At 41.8% G+C, this 12,418-nt stretch overlaps 8 non-coding genes across 8 annotated transcripts; all 8 read right to left on the bottom strand.

Annotated features, from left to right (window-relative positions):
• Nucleotides 1-267: 267 nt before the first annotated feature.
• Nucleotides 268-339, bottom strand: TRNAE-CUC (transfer RNA glutamic acid (anticodon CUC)). The gene has a single exon. It is a non-coding gene; the product is annotated as a tRNA-Glu (tRNA).
• A 1,617-nt stretch (nt 340-1,956) lies between these two features.
• On the bottom strand, nt 1,957-2,028 carry TRNAE-CUC (transfer RNA glutamic acid (anticodon CUC)). Its single transcript has one exon. It is a non-coding gene; the product is annotated as a tRNA-Glu (tRNA).
• Nucleotides 2,029-3,647: 1,619 nt separating this feature from the next.
• TRNAE-CUC (transfer RNA glutamic acid (anticodon CUC)) lies at nt 3,648-3,719 on the bottom strand. Its single transcript has one exon. It is a non-coding gene; the product is annotated as a tRNA-Glu (tRNA).
• Nucleotides 3,720-5,337: 1,618 nt separating this feature from the next.
• Nucleotides 5,338-5,409, bottom strand: TRNAE-CUC (transfer RNA glutamic acid (anticodon CUC)). Its single transcript has one exon. It is a non-coding gene; the product is annotated as a tRNA-Glu (tRNA).
• Nucleotides 5,410-7,027: 1,618 nt separating this feature from the next.
• TRNAE-CUC (transfer RNA glutamic acid (anticodon CUC)) lies at nt 7,028-7,099 on the bottom strand. The gene has a single exon. It is a non-coding gene; the product is annotated as a tRNA-Glu (tRNA).
• Nucleotides 7,100-8,717: 1,618 nt separating this feature from the next.
• On the bottom strand, nt 8,718-8,789 carry TRNAE-CUC (transfer RNA glutamic acid (anticodon CUC)). The gene has a single exon. It is a non-coding gene; the product is annotated as a tRNA-Glu (tRNA).
• Nucleotides 8,790-10,408: 1,619 nt separating this feature from the next.
• TRNAE-CUC (transfer RNA glutamic acid (anticodon CUC)) lies at nt 10,409-10,480 on the bottom strand. Its single transcript has one exon. It is a non-coding gene; the product is annotated as a tRNA-Glu (tRNA).
• A 1,618-nt stretch (nt 10,481-12,098) lies between these two features.
• TRNAE-CUC (transfer RNA glutamic acid (anticodon CUC)) lies at nt 12,099-12,170 on the bottom strand. The gene has a single exon. It is a non-coding gene; the product is annotated as a tRNA-Glu (tRNA).
• Between the last annotated feature and the right edge of the window lie 248 nt (nt 12,171-12,418).

Below are 12,418 nucleotides of genomic sequence, written 5' to 3' on the forward strand. Positions count from 1 at the left end.
TTCTAAACTGTTTCCGATTAGAAAGAACATGGGAGCCCTAATGACTGACAGGACACATGGCTTGTTGAGTCCCTTGACACTTTTGTGTAAAACTGTGTAGTTGAAAAAGGCTTAAGCTATGAAACAAAAGGAAATCTTTTGCAAAAGTCATAATGCATCGCCAATGTTAAGTATTTTTGTTGCAAAGTGAAAATCTACCAGAAACATTTTTGATTGAAAAACACGCGTCAGTCTTTGAATGGTGGCAGTAGCTAAGATAAAGGTGCATTCCCATACCGGGAGTCGAACCCGGGCCACCTGGGTGAGAACCAGGAATCCTAACCGCTAGACCATATGGGAAAAGATGCGCTAACGTCTCAGTGACATTATGAAAAAAATAAGTTTTCTGCTATGCACAATAAACTTCTGCAGATCTGCAGGTGCAACTTGCTTCGTTAGCGCAGTAGGTAGTGCGTCAGTCTCGTAATCTGAAGGTTGTGAGTTTGAGCCTCACACGGGGCACTGTTCCCTCCTTTTCTCGAGAGATTTTGTCACCAACTTATAACTTTTCCATTCAATTCTACAACGTTTTCCATTAGAAAGGAAATGGGAATCCAAATAACTTACAGGACCCATGAGTTGTTGAGTCTCTTGACACTTTGGTGTAAAAAGGGGTGGTTGAGAATGAGTTGAGCTACGAATCCAAATTGAATCTTGCGTGAAGGGTCAGAATGAAGTGCCAAAACGCGGGCGTTCAGCATTTTTGCCTGAAAAAAACAAATCCTACCTGAAATACGTTTGTTTTAAAAACACACGTCAGTCTTTGAATGTTGGCAACGGTGTAGAAAAGGATGTGTTTCCATACCGGGAGTCGAACCCAGGCCACCTGGGTGAAAACCAGGAATCCTAAGCGCTAGACCATACGGGAGAAGATGTACTGCCAGCTCACTTACAATATGAAAAAAAAGAGGTGTACTGCTTTGCACAAGCAACTTCCGCAGATTATTACATGCATCTTGCCTCGTTAGCGCAGCAGGTAGCGCGTCAGTCTCGTAATCTGAAGGTCGTGAGTTCGATTCTCACATGGGGCACTGGTACCTTGTTTCCGTAACTGATTTTGCCACTATCTTGGCTAGAGAGTCACAGCTCTTTTCCATTCAGTAACAAAACATCACCAATTGATGGAAGGGGAGCTCCAATGACAGACAGGGATAAAGGCTTGTTGAGTCCCTTAACACCCAGGAATTAAAAGTGAGAGATATGAATGGTTTGAGATATGACATCAAATAAGCTTTTGTGCAAATAAATATCCAAAAAACCTGGTGGTCTGCATTTTTGGCTGCAAAGAGCAGTTCCAACCTAAACTGATTCTGTCTGCAAGGCACGTGTCGGCTTTGGAATGTGGACACTAGTCCCAAAAAAAAGTCTCTCCCATAGCAGGAATTGAACCAGTCAACCAGGAATACTAACTAAGTCTTTCTCCACATGGTGTAAGCAGTACAGTAAACAGCAAGACAGGTGTAAAAAAAAAAAAAAAGAGTGTTTTGCTTTGAATACAAAACATAAACATTACAAGAGCTAAAACACGCTACATGGTCAAGGTTTTTGGCACGTCAGTTGAATAATTTGAAGATCACGAGTTTTTTGCTCACAAGTGCCATCCTCCTTTTCTCAAGAGATTTTGTCACTAACTCTGAACTTTCCAATTCAGTTCTAAACTGTTTCCGATTAGAAAGAACATGGGAGCCCTAATGACTGACAGGACACATGGCTTGTTGAGTCCCTTGACACTTTGTGTAAAACTGTGTAGTTGAAAAAGGCTTAAGCTATGAAACAAAAGGAAATCTTTTGCAAAAGTCATAATGCATCGCCAATGTTAAGTATTTTTGTTGCAAAGTGAAAATCTACCAGAAACATTTTTGATTGAAAAACACGCGTCAGTCTTTGAATGGTGGCAGTAGCTAAGATAAAGGTGCATTCCCATACCGGGAGTCGAACCCGGGCCACCTGGGTGAGAACCAGGAATCCTAACCGCTAGACCATATGGGAAAAGATGCGCTAACGTCTCAGTGACATTATGAAAAAAATAAGTTTTCTGCTATGCACAATAAACTTCTGCAGATCTGCAGGCGCAACTTGCTTCGTTAGCGCAGTAGGTAGTGCGTCAGTCTCGTAATCTGAAGGTTGTGAGTTTGAGCCTCACACGGGGCACTGTTCCCTCCTTTTCTCGAGAGATTTTGTCACCAACTTATAACTTTTCCATTCAATTCTACAACGTTTTCCATTAGAAAGGAAATGGGAATCCAAATAACTTACAGGACCCATGAGTTGTTGAGTCTCTTGACACTTTGGTGTAAAAAGGGGTGGTTGAGAATGAGTTGAGCTACGAATCCAAATTGAATCTTGCGTGAAGGGTCAGAATGAAGTGCCAAAACGCGGGCGTTCAGCATTTTTGCCTGAAAAAAACAAATCCTACCTGAAATACGTTTGTTTTAAAAACACACGTCAGTCTTTGAATGTTGGCAACGGTGTAGAAAAGGATGTGTTTCCATACCGGGAGTCGAACCCAGGCCACCTGGGTGAAAACCAGGAATCCTAAGCGCTAGACCATACGGGAGAAGATGTACTGCCAGCTCACTTACAATATGAAAAAAAAGAGGTGTACTGCTTTGCACAAGCAACTTCCGCAGATTATTACATGCATCTTGCCTCGTTAGCGCAGCAGGTAGCGCGTCAGTCTCGTAATCTGAAGGTCGTGAGTTCGATTCTCACATGGGGCACTGGTACCTTGTTTCCGTAACTGATTTTGCCACTATCTTGGCTAGAGAGTCACAGCTCTTTTCCATTCAGTAACAAAACATCACCAATTGATGGAAGGGGAGCTCCAATGACAGACAGGGATAAAGGCTTGTTGAGTCCCTTAACACCCAGGAATTAAAAGTGAGAGATATGAATGGTTTGAGATATGACATCAAATAAGCTTTTGTGCAAATAAATATCCAAAAAACCTGGTGGTCTGCATTTTTGGCTGCAAAGAGCAGTTCCAACCTAAACTGATTCTGTCTGCAAGGCACGTGTCGGCTTTGGAATGTGGACACTAGTCCCAAAAAAAAGTCTCTCCCATAGCAGGAATTGAACCAGTCAACCAGGAATACTAACTAAGTCTTTCTCCACATGGTGTAAGCAGTACAGTAAACAGCAAGACAGGTGTAAAAAAAAAAAAAAAAGAGTGTTTTGCTTTGAATACAAAACATAAACATTACAAGAGCTAAAACACGCTACATGGTCAAGGTTTTTGGCACGTCAGTTGAATAATTTGAAGATCACGAGTTTTTTGCTCACAAGTGCCATCCTCCTTTTCTCAAGAGATTTTGTAACTAACTCTGAACTTTCCAATTCAGTTCTAAACTGTTTCCGATTAGAAAGAACATGGGAGCCCTAATGACTGACAGGACACATGGCTTGTTGAGTCCCTTGACACTTTTGTGTAAAACTGTGTAGTTGAAAAAGGCTTAAGCTATGAAACAAAAGGAAATCTTTTGCAAAAGTCATAATGCATCGCCAATGTTAAGTATTTTTGTTGCAAAGTGAAAATCTACCAGAAACATTTTTGATTGAAAAACACGCGTCAGTCTTTGAATGGTGGCAGTAGCTAAGATAAAGGTGCATTCCCATACCGGGAGTCGAACCCGGGCCACCTGGGTGAGAACCAGGAATCCTAACCGCTAGACCATATGGGAAAAGATGCGCTAACGTCTCAGTGACATTATGAAAAAAATAAGTTTTCTGCTATGCACAATAAACTTCTGCAGATCTGCAGGTGCAACTTGCTTCGTTAGCGCAGTAGGTAGTGCGTCAGTCTCGTAATCTGAAGGTTGTGAGTTTGAGCCTCACACGGGGCACTGTTCCCTCCTTTTCTCGAGAGATTTTGTCACCAACTTATAACTTTTCCATTCAATTCTACAACGTTTTCCATTAGAAAGGAAATGGGAATCCAAATAACTTACAGGACCCATGAGTTGTTGAGTCTCTTGACACTTTGGTGTAAAAAGGGGTGGTTGAGAATGAGTTGAGCTACGAATCCAAATTGAATCTTGCGTGAAGGGTCAGAATGAAGTGCCAAAACGCGGGCGTTCAGCATTTTTGCCTGAAAAAAACAAATCCTACCTGAAATACGTTTGTTTTAAAAACACACGTCAGTCTTTGAATGTTGGCAACGGTGTAGAAAAGGATGTGTTTCCATACCGGGAGTCGAACCCAGGCCACCTGGGTGAAAACCAGGAATCCTAAGCGCTAGACCATACGGGAGAAGATGTACTGCCAGCTCACTTACAATATGAAAAAAAAGAGGTGTACTGCTTTGCACAAGCAACTTCCGCAGATTATTACATGCATCTTGCCTCGTTAGCGCAGCAGGTAGCGCGTCAGTCTCGTAATCTGAAGGTCGTGAGTTCGATTCTCACATGGGGCACTGGTACCTTGTTTCCGTAACTGATTTTGCCACTATCTTGGCTAGAGAGTCACAGCTCTTTTCCATTCAGTAACAAAACATCACCAATTGATGGAAGGGGAGCTCCAATGACAGACAGGGATAAAGGCTTGTTGAGTCCCTTAACACCCAGGAATTAAAAGTGAGAGATATGAATGGTTTGAGATATGACATCAAATAAGCTTTTGTGCAAATAAATATCCAAAAAACCTGGTGGTCTGCATTTTTGGCTGCAAAGAGCAGTTCCAACCTAAACTGATTCTGTCTGCAAGGCACGTGTCGGCTTTGGAATGTGGACACTAGTCCCAAAAAAAAGTCTCTCCCATAGCAGGAATTGAACCAGTCAACCAGGAATACTAACTAAGTCTTTCTCCACATGGTGTAAGCAGTACAGTAAACAGCAAGACAGGTGTAAAAAAAAAAAAAAAGAGTGTTTTGCTTTGAATACAAAACATAAACATTACAAGAGCTAAAACACGCTACATGGTCAAGGTTTTTGGCACGTCAGTTGAATAATTTGAAGATCACGAGTTTTTTGCTCACAAGTGCCATCCTCCTTTTCTCAAGAGATTTTGTCACTAACTCTGAACTTTCCAATTCAGTTCTAAACTGTTTCCGATTAGAAAGAACATGGGAGCCCTAATGACTGACAGGACACATGGCTTGTTGAGTCCCTTGACACTTTTGTGTAAAACTGTGTAGTTGAAAAAGGCTTAAGCTATGAAACAAAAGGAAATCTTTTGCAAAAGTCATAATGCATCGCCAATGTTAAGTATTTTTGTTGCAAAGTGAAAATCTACCAGAAACATTTTTGATTGAAAAACACGCGTCAGTCTTTGAATGGTGGCAGTAGCTAAGATAAAGGTGCATTCCCATACCGGGAGTCGAACCCGGGCCACCTGGGTGAGAACCAGGAATCCTAACCGCTAGACCATATGGGAAAAGATGCGCTAACGTCTCAGTGACATTATGAAAAAAATAAGTTTTCTGCTATGCACAATAAACTTCTGCAGATCTGCAGGTGCAACTTGCTTCGTTAGCGCAGTAGGTAGTGCGTCAGTCTCGTAATCTGAAGGTTGTGAGTTTGAGCCTCACACGGGGCACTGTTCCCTCCTTTTCTCGAGAGATTTTGTCACCAACTTATAACTTTTCCATTCAATTCTACAACGTTTTCCATTAGAAAGGAAATGGGAATCCAAATAACTTACAGGACCCATGAGTTGTTGAGTCTCTTGACACTTTGGTGTAAAAAGGGGTGGTTGAGAATGAGTTGAGCTACGAATCCAAATTGAATCTTGCGTGAAGGGTCAGAATGAAGTGCCAAAACGCGGGCGTTCAGCATTTTTGCCTGAAAAAAACAAATCCTACCTGAAATACGTTTGTTTTAAAAACACACGTCAGTCTTTGAATGTTGGCAACGGTGTAGAAAAGGATGTGTTTCCATACCGGGAGTCGAACCCAGGCCACCTGGGTGAAAACCAGGAATCCTAAGCGCTAGACCATACGGGAGAAGATGTACTGCCAGCTCACTTACAATATGAAAAAAAAGAGGTGTACTGCTTTGCACAAGCAACTTCCGCAGATTATTACATGCATCTTGCCTCGTTAGCGCAGCAGGTAGCGCGTCAGTCTCGTAATCTGAAGGTCGTGAGTTCGATTCTCACATGGGGCACTGGTACCTTGTTTCCGTAACTGATTTTGCCACTATCTTGGCTAGAGAGTCACAGCTCTTTTCCATTCAGTAACAAAACATCACCAATTGATGGAAGGGGAGCTCCAATGACAGACAGGGATAAAGGCTTGTTGAGTCCCTTAACACCCAGGAATTAAAAGTGAGAGATATGAATGGTTTGAGATATGACATCAAATAAGCTTTTGTGCAAATAAATATCCAAAAAACCTGGTGGTCTGCATTTTTGGCTGCAAAGAGCAGTTCCAACCTAAACTGATTCTGTCTGCAAGGCACGTGTCGGCTTTGGAATGTGGACACTAGTCCCAAAAAAAAGTCTCTCCCATAGCAGGAATTGAACCAGTCAACCAGGAATACTAACTAAGTCTTTCTCCACATGGTGTAAGCAGTACAGTAAACAGCAAGACAGGTGTAAAAAAAAAAAAAAAGAGTGTTTTGCTTTGAATACAAAACATAAACATTACAAGAGCTAAAACACGCTACATGGTCAAGGTTTTTGGCACGTCAGTTGAATAATTTGAAGATCACGAGTTTTTTGCTCACAAGTGCCATCCTCCTTTTCTCAAGAGATTTTGTAACTAACTCTGAACTTTCCAATTCAGTTCTAAACTGTTTCCGATTAGAAAGAACATGGGAGCCCTAATGACTGACAGGACACATGGCTTGTTGAGTCCCTTGACACTTTTGTGTAAAACTGTGTAGTTGAAAAAGGCTTAAGCTATGAAACAAAAGGAAATCTTTTGCAAAAGTCATAATGCATCGCCAATGTTAAGTATTTTTGTTGCAAAGTGAAAATCTACCAGAAACATTTTTGATTGAAAAACACGCGTCAGTCTTTGAATGGTGGCAGTAGCTAAGATAAAGGTGCATTCCCATACCGGGAGTCGAACCCGGGCCACCTGGGTGAGAACCAGGAATCCTAACCGCTAGACCATATGGGAAAAGATGCGCTAACGTCTCAGTGACATTATGAAAAAAATAAGTTTTCTGCTATGCACAATAAACTTCTGCAGATCTGCGGGTGCAACTTGCTTCGTTAGCGCAGTAGGTAGTGCGTCAGTCTCGTAATCTGAAGGTTGTGAGTTTGAGCCTCACACGGGGCACTGTTCCCTCCTTTTCTCGAGAGATTTTGTCACCAACTTATAACTTTTCCATTCAATTCTACAACGTTTTCCATTAGAAAGGAAATGGGAATCCAAATAACTTACAGGACCCATGAGTTGTTGAGTCTCTTGACACTTTGGTGTAAAAAGGGGTGGTTGAGAATGAGTTGAGCTACGAATCCAAATTGAATCTTGCGTGAAGGGTCAGAATGAAGTGCCAAAACGCGGGCGTTCAGCATTTTTGCCTGAAAAAAACAAATCCTACCTGAAATACGTTTGTTTTAAAAACACACGTCAGTCTTTGAATGTTGGCAACGGTGTAGAAAAGGATGTGTTTCCATACCGGGAGTCGAACCCAGGCCACCTGGGTGAAAACCAGGAATCCTAAGCGCTAGACCATACGGGAGAAGATGTACTGCCAGCTCACTTACAATATGAAAAAAAAGAGGTGTACTGCTTTGCACAAGCAACTTCCGCAGATTATTACATGCATCTTGCCTCGTTAGCGCAGCAGGTAGCGCGTCAGTCTCGTAATCTGAAGGTCGTGAGTTCGATTCTCACATGGGGCACTGGTACCTTGTTTCCGTAACTGATTTTGCCACTATCTTGGCTAGAGAGTCACAGCTCTTTTCCATTCAGTAACAAAACATCACCAATTGATGGAAGGGGAGCTCCAATGACAGACAGGGATAAAGGCTTGTTGAGTCCCTTAACACCCAGGAATTAAAAGTGAGAGATATGAATGGTTTGAGATATGACATCAAATAAGCTTTTGTGCAAATAAATATCCAAAAAACCTGGTGGTCTGCATTTTTGGCTGCAAAGAGCAGTTCCAACCTAAACTGATTCTGTCTGCAAGGCACGTGTCGGCTTTGGAATGTGGACACTAGTCCCAAAAAAAAGTCTCTCCCATAGCAGGAATTGAACCAGTCAACCAGGAATACTAACTAAGTCTTTCTCCACATGGTGTAAGCAGTACAGTAAACAGCAAGACAGGTGTAAAAAAAAAAAAAAAGAGTGTTTTGCTTTGAATACAAAACATAAACATTACAAGAGCTAAAACACGCTACATGGTCAAGGTTTTTGGCACGTCAGTTGAATAATTTGAAGATCACGAGTTTTTTGCTCACAAGTGCCATCCTCCTTTTCTCAAGAGATTTTGTCACTAACTCTGAACTTTCCAATTCAGTTCTAAACTGTTTCCGATTAGAAAGAACATGGGAGCCCTAATGACTGACAGGACACATGGCTTGTTGAGTCCCTTGACACTTTTGTGTAAAACTGTGTAGTTGAAAAAGGCTTAAGCTATGAAACAAAAGGAAATCTTTTGCAAAAGTCATAATGCATCGCCAATGTTAAGTATTTTTGTTGCAAAGTGAAAATCTACCAGAAACATTTTTGATTGAAAAACACGCGTCAGTCTTTGAATGGTGGCAGTAGCTAAGATAAAGGTGCATTCCCATACCGGGAGTCGAACCCGGGCCACCTGGGTGAGAACCAGGAATCCTAACCACTAGACCATATGGGAAAAGATGCGCTAACGTCTCAGTGACATTATGAAAAAAATAAGTTTTCTGCTATGCACAATAAACTTCTGCAGATCTGCAGGTGCAACTTGCTTCGTTAGCGCAGTAGGTAGTGCGTCAGTCTCGTAATCTGAAAGTTGTGAGTTTGAGCCTCACACGGGGCACTGTTCCCTCCTTTTCTTGAGAGATTTTGTCACCAACTTATAACTTTTCCATTCAATTCTACAACGTTTTCCATTAGAAAGGAAATGGGAATCCAAATAACTTACAGGACCCATGAGTTGTTGAGTCTCTTGACACTTTGGTGTAAAAAGGGGTGGTTGAGAATGAGTTGAGCTACGAATCCAAATTGAATCTTGCGTGAAGGGTCAGAATGAAGTGCCAAAACGCGGGCGTTCAGCATTTTTGCCTGAAAAAAACAAATCCTACCTGAAATACGTTTGTTTTAAAAACACACGTCAGTCTTTGAATGTTGGCAACGGTGTAGAAAAGGATGTGTTTCCATACCGGGAGTCGAACCCAGGCCACCTGGGTGAAAACCAGGAATCCTAAGCGCTAGACCATACGGGAGAAGATGTACTGCCAGCTCACTTACAATATGAAAAAAAAGAGGTGTACTGCTTTGCACAAGCAACTTCCGCAGATTATTACATGCATCTTGCCTCGTTAGCGCAGCAGGTAGCGCGTCAGTCTCGTAATCTGAAGGTCGTGAGTTCGATTCTCACATGGGGCACTGGTACCTTGTTTCCGTAACTGATTTTGCCACTATCTTGGCTAGAGAGTCACAGCTCTTTTCCATTCAGTAACAAAACATCACCAATTGATGGAAGGGGAGCTCCAATGACAGACAGGGATAAAGGCTTGTTGAGTCCCTTAACACCCAGGAATTAAAAGTGAGAGATATGAATGGTTTGAGATATGACATCAAATAAGCTTTTGTGCAAATAAATATCCAAAAAACCTGGTGGTCTGCATTTTTGGCTGCAAAGAGCAGTTCCAACCTAAACTGATTCTGTCTGCAAGGCACGTGTCGGCTTTGGAATGTGGACACTAGTCCCAAAAAAAAGTCTCTCCCATAGCAGGAATTGAACCAGTCAACCAGGAATACTAACTAAGTCTTTCTCCACATGGTGTAAGCAGTACAGTAAACAGCAAGACAGGTGTAAAAAAAAAAAAAAAAGAGTGTTTTGCTTTGAATACAAAACATAAACATTACAAGAGCTAAAACACGCTACATGGTCAAGGTTTTTGGCACGTCAGTTGAATAATTTGAAGATCACGAGTTTTTTGCTCACAAGTGCCATCCTCCTTTTCTCAAGAGATTTTGTAACTAACTCTGAACTTTCCAATTCAGTTCTAAACTGTTTCCGATTAGAAAGAACATGGGAGCCCTAATGACTGACAGGACACATGGCTTGTTGAGTCCCTTGACACTTTTGTGTAAAACTGTGTAGTTGAAAAAGGCTTAAGCTATGAAACAAAAGGAAATCTTTTGCAAAAGTCATAATGCATCGCCAATGTTAAGTATTTTTGTTGCAAAGTGAAAATCTACCAGAAACATTTTTGATTGAAAAACACGCGTCAGTCTTTGAATGGTGGCAGTAGCTAAGATAAAGGTGCATTCCCATACCGGGAGTCGAACCCGGGCCACCTGGGTGAGAACCAGGAATCCTAACCGCTAGACCATATGGGAAAAGATGCGCTAACGTCTCAGTGACATTATGAAAAAAATAAGTTTTCTGCTATGCACAATAAACTTCTGCAGATCTGCAGGTGCAACTTGCTTCGTTAGCGCAGTAGGTAGTGCGTCAGTCTCGTAATCTGAAGGTTGTGAGTTTGAGCCTCACACGGGGCACTGTTCCCTCCTTTTCTCGAGAGATTTTGTCACCAACTTATAACTTTTCCATTCAATTCTACAACGTTTTCCATTAGAAAGGAAATGGGAATCCAAATAACTTACAGGACCCATGAGTTGTTGAGTCTCTTGACACTTTGGTGTAAAAAGGGGTGGTTGAGAATGAGTTGAGCTACGAATCCAAATTGAATCTTGCGTGAAGGGTCAGAATGAAGTGCCAAAACGCGGGCGTTCAGCATTTTTGCCTGAAAAAAACAAATCCTACCTGAAATACGTTTGTTTTAAAAACACACGTCAGTCTTTGAATGTTGGCAACGGTGTAGAAAAGGATGTGTTTCCATACCGGGAGTCGAACCCAGGCCACCTGGGTGAAAACCAGGAATCCTAAGCGCTAGACCATACGGGAGAAGATGTACTGCCAGCTCACTTACAATATGAAAAAAAAGAGGTGTACTGCTTTGCACAAGCAACTTCCGCAGATTATTACATGCATCTTGCCTCGTTAGCGCAGCAGGTAGCGCGTCAGTCTCGTAATCTGAAGGTCGTGAGTTCGATTCTCACATGGGGCACTGGTACCTTGTTTCCGTAACTGATTTTGCCACTATCTTGGCTAGAGAGTCACAGCTCTTTTCCATTCAGTAACAAAACATCACCAATTGATGGAAGGGGAGCTCCAATGACAGACAGGGATAAAGGCTTGTTGAGTCCCTTAACACCCAGGAATTAAAAGTGAGAGATATGAATGGTTTGAGATATGACATCAAATAAGCTTTTGTGCAAATAAATATCCAAAAAACCTGGTGGTCTGCATTTTTGGCTGCAAAGAGCAGTTCCAACCTAAACTGATTCTGTCTGCAAGGCACGTGTCGGCTTTGGAATGTGGACACTAGTCCCAAAAAAAAGTCTCTCCCATAGCAGGAATTGAACCAGTCAACCAGGAATACTAACTAAGTCTTTCTCCACATGGTGTAAGCAGTACAGTAAACAGCAAGACAGGTGTAAAAAAAAAAAAAAAGAGTGTTTTGCTTTGAATACAAAACATAAACATTACAAGAGCTAAAACACGCTACATGGTCAAGGTTTTTGGCACGTCAGTTGAATAATTTGAAGATCACGAGTTTTTTGCTCACAAGTGCCATCCTCCTTTTCTCAAGAGATTTTGTCACTAACTCTGAACTTTCCAATTCAGTTCTAAACTGTTTCCGATTAGAAAGAACATGGGAGCCCTAATGACTGACAGGACACATGGCTTGTTGAGTCCCTTGACACTTTTGTGTAAAACTGTGTAGTTGAAAAAGGCTTAAGCTATGAAACAAAAGGAAATCTTTTGCAAAAGTCATAATGCATCGCCAATGTTAAGTATTTTTGTTGCAAAGTGAAAATCTACCAGAAACATTTTTGATTGAAAAACACGCGTCAGTCTTTGAATGGTGGCAGTAGCTAAGATAAAGGTGCATTCCCATACCGGGAGTCGAACCCGGGCCACCTGGGTGAGAACCAGGAATCCTAACCGCTAGACCATATGGGAAAAGATGCGCTAACGTCTCAGTGACATTATGAAAAAAATAAGTTTTCTGCTATGCACAATAAACTTCTGCAGATCTGCAGGTGCAACTTGCTTCGTTAGCGCAGTAGGTAGTGCGTCAGTCTCGTAATCTGAAGGTTGTGAGTTTGAGCCTCACACGGGGCACTGTTCCCTCCTTTTCTCGAGAGATTTTGTCACCAACTTATAACTTTTCCATTCAATTCTACAACGTTTTCCATTAGAAAGGAAAT

Source organism: Phyllobates terribilis, unplaced genomic scaffold (genome assembly GCF_046119375.1).
Source record: "Phyllobates terribilis strain yellow unplaced genomic scaffold, ASM4611937v1 Scaffold_971__1_contigs__length_502685, whole genome shotgun sequence".
Lineage (NCBI taxonomy): Eukaryota > Metazoa > Chordata > Amphibia > Anura > Dendrobatidae > Phyllobates > Phyllobates terribilis.